Genomic DNA, 8,785 nt, shown 5'->3' on the forward strand with positions numbered 1-8,785 from the left:
CAACACTATGTGGGTTCATTCATACTGTGTTGGTGCTTAATTTTCATTGCAGAAAGCAGGGGTTGGCAAACTATAGCCTAAAGGATAAATCTGGCCTGTGTAAATGAAGTTTTTTTGGAACACAGCCATGCTTATTCATTTACTTATTTCTGTGGCTGCTTTCCTGCTACAATGGCAAAGTTTAGTAGTTGAGAAAGAGCTCGTAAGACCTGGAAAGTCTAAAATATTTACTATCTCGTTCTTTTTTTTCTTAACATCTTTATTGGAGTATAATTGCTTTACAATGGTGTGTTAGTTTCTGCTTTATAACGAAGTGAATCGGCTATACATACACATATATCCCCATATCTCCTCCCTCTTGCGTCTCCCTCCCACCCTCCCTATCCCACCCCTCTAGGTGGTCACAAAACACGGAGCTGATCTCCCTGTCCGATGCGGCTGCTTCCCACTAGCTATCTATTTTACGTTTGGTAGTGTATATATGTCCATGCCACCCTCTCACTTCCTCCCAGCTTATCCTTCCCCCTCCCCGTGTCCTCAAGTCCATTCTTTACATCTGCATCTTTATTCTTGTCCTGCCCCTAGGTCTTCAGAACCAATTTTTTTTTTTAAGATTCCATATATATGTGTTAGCATATGGTATTTATTTTTCTCTTTCTGACTTACTTCACTCTGTATGACAGTCTCTAGGTCCATCCCCCTCACTACAAATAACTCAATTTTGTTTTTTTATGGCTGAGTAATATTCCATTGTATATATGTGCCACATCTTCTTTATCCATTCATCTGTCGATGGACACTTAGGTTGCTTCCATGTCCTGGCTATTGTAAATGGAGCTGCAATGAACATTATCTTGTTCTTTATATAAACATTTTGCCCACCGTTGCTGTAGAGCGTTGCACTGCATAATTATACCACTATTTACTTCTCCATTGATATTAATGGGAGATTGTTTTTCACTTTACTGGCTGTCATGAATAAAGCTGCTAGAAATGTCTCTTGAGGCACATGAGTATCTACTGCTGTTGAATATATTCAATGGAGTGGAATTGTGGGAGCCATAGCATATACATAAATTCAACTTTAGTGCCAATTAACTCCAAAATGATTGCACCAATTCAAAGTGGAGTATGAGAGTTTCAATTGCTTTACCTTCTTTCCCCAGTTTGGTATCATCAGGCTTCTTAATTTTAGCTGTTCTGACAGGTTTGTAGTAGGATCTAATTGAGATTTAAGTTTCATTTCTCTGATGACTAATAACTTTGAGCAACTTTTCATATGTTTATTGTTCATGTGATCATCTTGGTGAAGTGCCTTATGAAGTTTCTTCTCCATTTTTCTAACTTCTTTAGATGGATGGCTTTTAAGCCTTTTTCTTTATAAACTATATTCATTTTAAAGCTATACAGTATTTTCTAAGTATGTCTGAGTTGCATTCCCCATGTTCAGTATATACTATTTTCATTATTATTCACTGAAAAATATTTTATAATTTCTGTTGGGATTTGTCCTTTGTTCCGTGGGTCATTTAGAAGTGTATTTTGTAGTTTCCAAACATATGGGTAATTTTAGTGATAATTTTATTGCATTTTCTAGATTAATTTTACTCTGATCAAAAAACATACGTGATTGCAGTCCTTTGAAATATCTTGAGTCTTGCTCTATGGCCCATCATGCAGCTGATTTCTGTAAACGTTCACATGTACTTAAAAAGAATGTATAGTCTATTGTTGGTTCCACTGTTCCATGCATGTCAACTAGATGTTTTGCATTCCTTTAGTTTCTTTTTGTTTTAAAACTTTTGTGCTTTATTTATTTATTTTGGCTGCGCTGGGTCTTAGTTGTGGCACTCGGGTTCTTCATTTGCGTCTTGCGGACTCTTAGCTGCAGCACGCATGTGGGATCTAGTTCCCCAACCAGGGATCGAAACCGGGCCCCCTGCATTGGGAGCGTAGAGTCTTACCCACTGGAGCACCAGGGAAGTCCCCATCCCTTTAGTTTCAGTTTTGCTATATTCGTACATTTCAGATATGTCTTTTCAAAGCACCACATATTAGGGTACTTTTAAAAATCCAGTATAATAATCTTTGTCTCTTAATCAAACAATTTTTCATTTACCTTAAATGTGAGGCTTGATATATTTAGTTTAAGCCCATCATTTTACTGTTTACCTTCTATTAGTCCCTTCTATTCTATATTACTTTTCTTCTCCTTTTTGGCTTCTTTTGAATTAATTATTTTTTGCTAGTCCGTCTTCCACCCTCTCCCCTCATTACGTTGACAGTTACATACTTTTTATGATTCTTTTAATAGCTACTTATGAGGCTTACCAAAGTCTAACATGACTTGGTATTTTGGCTCTCTATCTGCATAACACAGGACCTTTGAACACCTTAACACCATTCCACCCTTCCTGACTTAAATGCTGTTGTTGTCATAAGTTTTTATTATCTAGATATGTCAAATCCCATATGACATTACTATATTTGTTTTATACAATGTTCCGTTAATTATCCCACAGAGTTGTTACCCTTTGTGGCTTCTCATTCCTTCCCACATCCCCACACTTACTCCTGAGGTCATTTTTCTTTGGTATTTCCTTTAGTATGGGTGCTGGTGAGGAAATTTCTCAGTTTTTGTTTTTCTAAGAATGTCTTCACTTCACCATTTTTGAAGAATATTTTCACTGGGTATAGAATTTCTAGTTGGCAGTTGTTTTCTTTCAGCATTTTGATGCCTCTGAGGAGATACGTTTTCTATTTTATCTGGCTCTATTGGATAAGCTGTCAGCAAAAGGGTTCATCCTAATTATCTTGTCTGCTTTTACCAGAAGTGAAGTTCCTGTGTCTTTTTTATACCTTCTGGTAATGCTCAGCTCTCCCTGTCCTCATAAGATATATTTTTTATATAAAAGTGGAAATCCTATTAAATTTTATGTAGTTAATATTGGGTCAACTGTTCTAGCCTCCTAGCAACATGTCATGGGAAAATCTCTGTGTATTTTCCATAGCTTTATCTAAGTGTTGAAGCAAGACATTTAATAAAACATTAATTCATTCGTCACATGTTTATAGAGTTGCTACTATGTGCCAGGTGCTGTTCTAGGTACTGAGAATACAACAGTGAAAAAAAATGACTTGGCTCATGCTCTCACAGAGTTTAAATTCTAGTCAGGGAGACAGACCAGTAAATAGCTAATTCAATAGAGCTATGAGAGATGTACCACTGGAAAACATTGTTTCAAGTTGATTTTAATCATCTGACATTTATTTATCTTGCCAACAGTGATATCAGAGGTGACCTTGTCAAATCCCTTGCTGAAATCCAAAGTCAGTATGTTTATTCATTCTACCAGTCAGCAGAGTAATTCTAACCTGACATATTTATTTACTGGTCAGCAAAGTTAATTCCTGATAACTGTGGAGTCCACTTCTAAGATTACCCAAGCCATTCTTTCTGTAAGACCCATGATGAGAATCTAATTCCTCCCTCTGGTCCATGGTTCTCAGAAGACATTTTCTTTCCCTTTTTAAAAAAGACAAGAAGCTGGGAGTGTAGGGCTTTCAGAACTCAAAATCATTTCTCAGAGTAATTAATCAATACACGAAACAAAAAGATGTAAAATATTGTATCAGAAACAGTAAACATGGGGGGTGGTAAAAATGCGAGGTTGTTAAACTGCATTTGAACTTAAGAGATCAGCAACTTAAAAAATATATATATACACACATGTATATGTGTATATATACATTTATATATATATATACACAAATACACATACCTACCTCACAGTAACCATAAACCAAAACTCTATAATACACATACACACACACACACACACACACACACACACACACACACACACAGAGAGAGAAAAAACAGAAAGGATTCTAAATACAACACTAAAAATAGTCATCAAATAACAAGGGAAGAGAACAAAAGAAGAAGAAAGGAACAAAAAAGAACTACAAAACCCCCAAAACAACAAACTGGCAATAAGTACATACCTATCAATAATTCCTTTAAATGTAAATAGACTAAATGCTCTGATCAAAAGACATGGAGTGGCTGAATGGATACAAAAGCAAGACCCATATATATGATGTCTATAAGAGACTCGCTTCGGATCTAAAGACACACACAAACTGAAAGTGAGGGAATGGAAAAAGACATTCCATGTAAATGGAAATGAAAAAAAAGCTGGGGAAGCAATACTTATATCAGACAAAATAACTTTAAAACAAAGCTTGCAACAAGAGACAAAAAAGGACATCAAATAATGATTAAGGGATCAATCCTTGAAGAAGATATAACAATTGTAAATATATATGCACAGCAATGTTCATTGCAGAATTATTTACAATTGCCAAGATATGGAAGCAAACCAAGTGCCCATCAATAGATGAATGGATAAAGAAGATGTGGTACACACACACACACACACACACACACACACACTGGAATATTACTCAGCCATAAACAAGAATGAAATCTTGCCATTTGCAACAACATGGGTGTACCTGGAGGGTATTATGCTCAGTGAAACGTCAGACAGAGAAAGACAAATGCTGTATGATTTCACTTCTATGTGGAATGTAAAACAAAACAGAACAAATGAATAAACATAACAAAAGAGAAACAGAGTCCTAGAAAACAAACAGGAGGTTGCCAGATGGGAGGGAAGTGAGGGGAGGAAAGAAATAGGTGAGGGAGGTTAAGAGGTACAAACTTTCAGTTGCAAAATAAATGAGTTATGGGTATGAAATAGGTGTTAGGAATAACTATGTACTATCTTTGGGTGGTGACATACTGTAAATAGACTTCTTGTGGTGATCATTTTGAAATACATGGAAAGACCAAATCATTATGTATAACAGGAACGAACGTAGTGTTATGGGTCAATTATACTTCAAAACCAAAAAGCTCATAGAAAAAGAGATCAGATTTGTGGTTTCCAGGGGTGGGTTGTGGAGGGGAGGGCAAATTAGATGAAGGCAGTCAAAAGGTAAAAACTTCCAGTTACAAGATAACTAAGTACTAGTACCATACAGTAAATATAATTGTGTATGTTATGTTGTGTATGTTATATGTGAAGATTGTTAAGAGACTAAGTCCTAAGAGTTCTCATCACACACACAAAATTCTTCTCTGTTTCTTTAATTTTGATCTATACCAGATGATGGATGTTCACTAAACTTACTGTGATAATCATTTCATGAGGTATGTAAGTCAATTTATTATTTTTTATTAAGTGTAGTTGATTTACAGTGTGTTAAATTCTGCTGTACAGCAAAGTGATTCAGTTATATATATATATGTATACTCTTTTTTAATATTCTTTTCCATTATGGTTTATCATAGGATATTGAATATAGTTATTTGTGCTGTACAGTAGGACATTGTTGTTTATCCATTCTGTATATAAAAGCTCACATCTGCTCACCCCAACCTCCTACTCTATCCCTCCCCCAGCCCCCTCACCACAAGTCTGTTCTCTATGTCCATGAGTCTGTTTCTGTTTCATAGATAGGTTCATTTGTGTCATATTTTAGATTCCACATAGAAGTGATATCATATGGTATTTGTCTTTCTCTTTCTGTAAGTCAAATCATTATGCTGTGTACCTTAAACTTATATAGTGCTGTATGTCAATTATATCTCAATAAAACTGGAAGAAAAAATTTTAATCCATGACTATGCCCATTGCATCATGGGTGTTTGTAGGTAAAATCCAAATCTGGATCTCAGCTTCACAGAGGAAGGTATCCTATCTTTAAGTGTAGTAACATTTTATGTTTGTAGGCTGCAAAACTCTTCCTGTGTAATTTTCTTAGAAAATCTTTGCTGTGATTCTGGCTGATAATTTTCCTGGGACTGTAACTAAATAATTGGACTGCAACTTAATAAAAAAAATTGCCTAGATCAGTAGTTCCCAAATTTTTCGCTTCATAGACCAGTAAACTATTTTCAAAATGAGACAGATGCACATGGAGTCACAAATATTTAGCTTTGCCAAATGAAAATGCATTAAGAAATCAACTACCGACAGTCTACACAAGAAAAGATATTTTAAAACTGAAAAGATGGACACAGTCTCAGAGTAAAATGTGGTCTCATACTGATTAATTTTAACTTTATAAGAAACTTTCTATGTTGTCCTCCTTTTTCAGGTATCACCGCAGAAAAGAAAAACTTTGTCACCAACTGGCAGCAGGCAATGGATTGCCACTTGGGAACCAAAATGTGAGATGTAAGAATGGAAAAGGTCTTGTTCTTAAGACGACAGAATTTCATGCTCAAGAGACGTAGGGAACAAATTGTGGATTCTGTGGATAGGAAGCAGCATGTGAAATCCCAATACTTTTATCTCTGCTCTTGTTTGGGGGCCCGTCCCCTTCTTGACTCTTAGCACTGACCACAGCAAGGGGTAATAAACAACAAGCACCAAAATGGAAAAGCCAAGTACAAACGCACGCACAGGATCACATACACACACCCTTTAAGTTCAATAAGTATGTTTAAGCACGGATTACAAGGTAGTCCTCCTCCTGCCAAGTAGGTTTGTATTCTCGATTAAAAAAAAAAAGATTTAGGGCTTCCCTGGTGGCGCAGTGGTTGAGAGTCCGCCTGCCGATGCAGGGGACTCGGGTTCGTGCCCCGGTCTGGGAAGATCCCCACATACCGCGGAGCGGCTGGGCCCGTGTGCCATGGCCGCTGAGCCTGCGCGTCCGGAGCCTGTGCTCTGCAACGGGAGAGGCCACAACAGTGAGAGGCCTGCATACCCCCCCCCCCAAAAAAAAAGATTTAAACATTCCTCTGCCAACCTGATGGTAATTTTGGCTTTAGGTACACATAGATATAAAACCTGAATATTCCGAAGTCTTTGGCTTTCTGGGACCTTCCTTCTCTCTCATAAGGCTGGAGTCCTAATGCCTCATACAGAGCTCGACATTATCCCTGAGGATTTGGGGGGAGTTACATTTCTCATAAAGCATTTCCTGCCACCAGCAGGTCCAGGTCCGGGTCTGGCTCCTACCGGCAATTCAGTTCCCTTGGACCCCAGTGATTCCCTTCAGTCGGTTGCGTGGCACTCTGAGCCCAGAGCCTTCTCTTCACACGGCAGAATGATCACCGTGTTTGTCCTCAGCATAAGGGTGAGTTGAGACAGGCTGCACTTCTGTTCAATACCCTTTCACACAATCTCCTGCGGCGTCAGTAGGACAAGGCTCTCCTGTATGACAGACTTTCCCTGGAAGCTGCAGGGTGGGAGATGGCCACTAGGGGGCTGCACGAGGACTACCCGAGCATAGGTTGCTTACCATTGCTGCTCAGTGAAACCCCTTGGCCCTGCCTGGCCTGGAGCATTTTCTCAGGCTGATCCTCTCCCCGGGACTCTACTCTGCTTGCTTCCAGTACTTTTGTGCTAATGAAATAATTAAGTGGAATAGCAACGGGTGAAACAATGGAAAGTTTAGCTGTCCTGGTTGAAGCCGAGGTGAGGTACGGGCAGCTGTCCTGCCGAGCTTTTCTCTCACCCCTGAGGCAGCCCCAAGGCACCGCCACAGGACCCAAGGGCTCCTGGACACATGACCAGATGATCTCTGATTGAATCTAAGCTTGCAGTGAGGAGCCTGAGGAACAGAGAGGGGATAACATTCAACTAGAGTCATACAAACAATGAGCATCAGAATTTGGTATATAACCAGGGCTCTTGCCGTGTGTGTGTGTGTGTGTGTGTGTGTGTGTGTGTGTGTGTGCGCGTGCGCGCGCGCATGTGCGTGTGTCTATATGACTATATGTGTGTAGTTGTGAATATATATGACCCTGTGTATGTGTGTGGGTGTCTGTGGGTATGTGTGTGCATGCATGTGTATATATGTGTAGGTGTGTGATTATGTGTATGTTCACATTTGTGTGGGTGCGTGGGTATTTGTGGGAGTGTATATGTGTATGTGTGTGGGTGGGGGTGTGTCTGTGTGTGAGTGTATGTATGTGTGCCTGCGCTTTGTGGGTGCAAGGCTGATGTGGCTTCCATCCTTGTTCCATTATAGCTCTCTAGCCCAGCCACTAAGCATCTCCATGTTCTCTGCAGTCTGTAAACTGGAGATAATATTAGTAGTATTTCCCTCGCTGTGTTCTTAGCAGGATCATGTGAGCTCATGGCCAGTTAAGCGGTTCGTACGATGTCAGGTTCAAGGTGCTCATTCAATAACGGCTGACTTCCGGAACGCCGACCTTACTCCTGAGTCAGGAGACCATCCTGACCTTCATTTTCATGACCTTTTTGCTGACATTTTCAATCATGGAGACCATCCACAAGCCAACTTTGCCTTTATTAGCCACTTATGACCATAAATCCAATAATGAAGCAATGAGGGTGGATGGGGTGGAGTGAGCTACTAAAATTAAACGGTAAGAGATTGACGTAATAACTGGTTTTTGCTTATTTCATGGTCCATCAATTACTTACCTAGTGTCCATTCAGTGCCAAGACCCCTCGTAGTCCTTGAGGGACCCAGTGTGAGCGAAGGAGTGGAAAGCTGGGCTCGTGATCCATCGTCCTTCCCTCCCGTACATTGTATATCAGAACAACCATATTAGTAAAGGGCCAGCTTTAAAGATCCATGAGTTCTGTTTTGATTTATCCACTTGGAGACTGACAGGGGTTCTCCATCCACATAGCTCTACTTCTTATGAATACATTAAGGAATCAGTCCCCAAATATTTCTGCCCATGTATCCAAATATTTCTCTCTCTTCTTTTTTTTTTTTTTTTTTTTTTTGG

Source organism: Lipotes vexillifer, unplaced genomic scaffold, assembly GCF_000442215.2.
Source record: "Lipotes vexillifer unplaced genomic scaffold, Lipotes_vexillifer_v1.1 scaffold443, whole genome shotgun sequence".
NCBI classification, from domain to species: domain Eukaryota; kingdom Metazoa; phylum Chordata; class Mammalia; order Artiodactyla; family Lipotidae; genus Lipotes; species Lipotes vexillifer.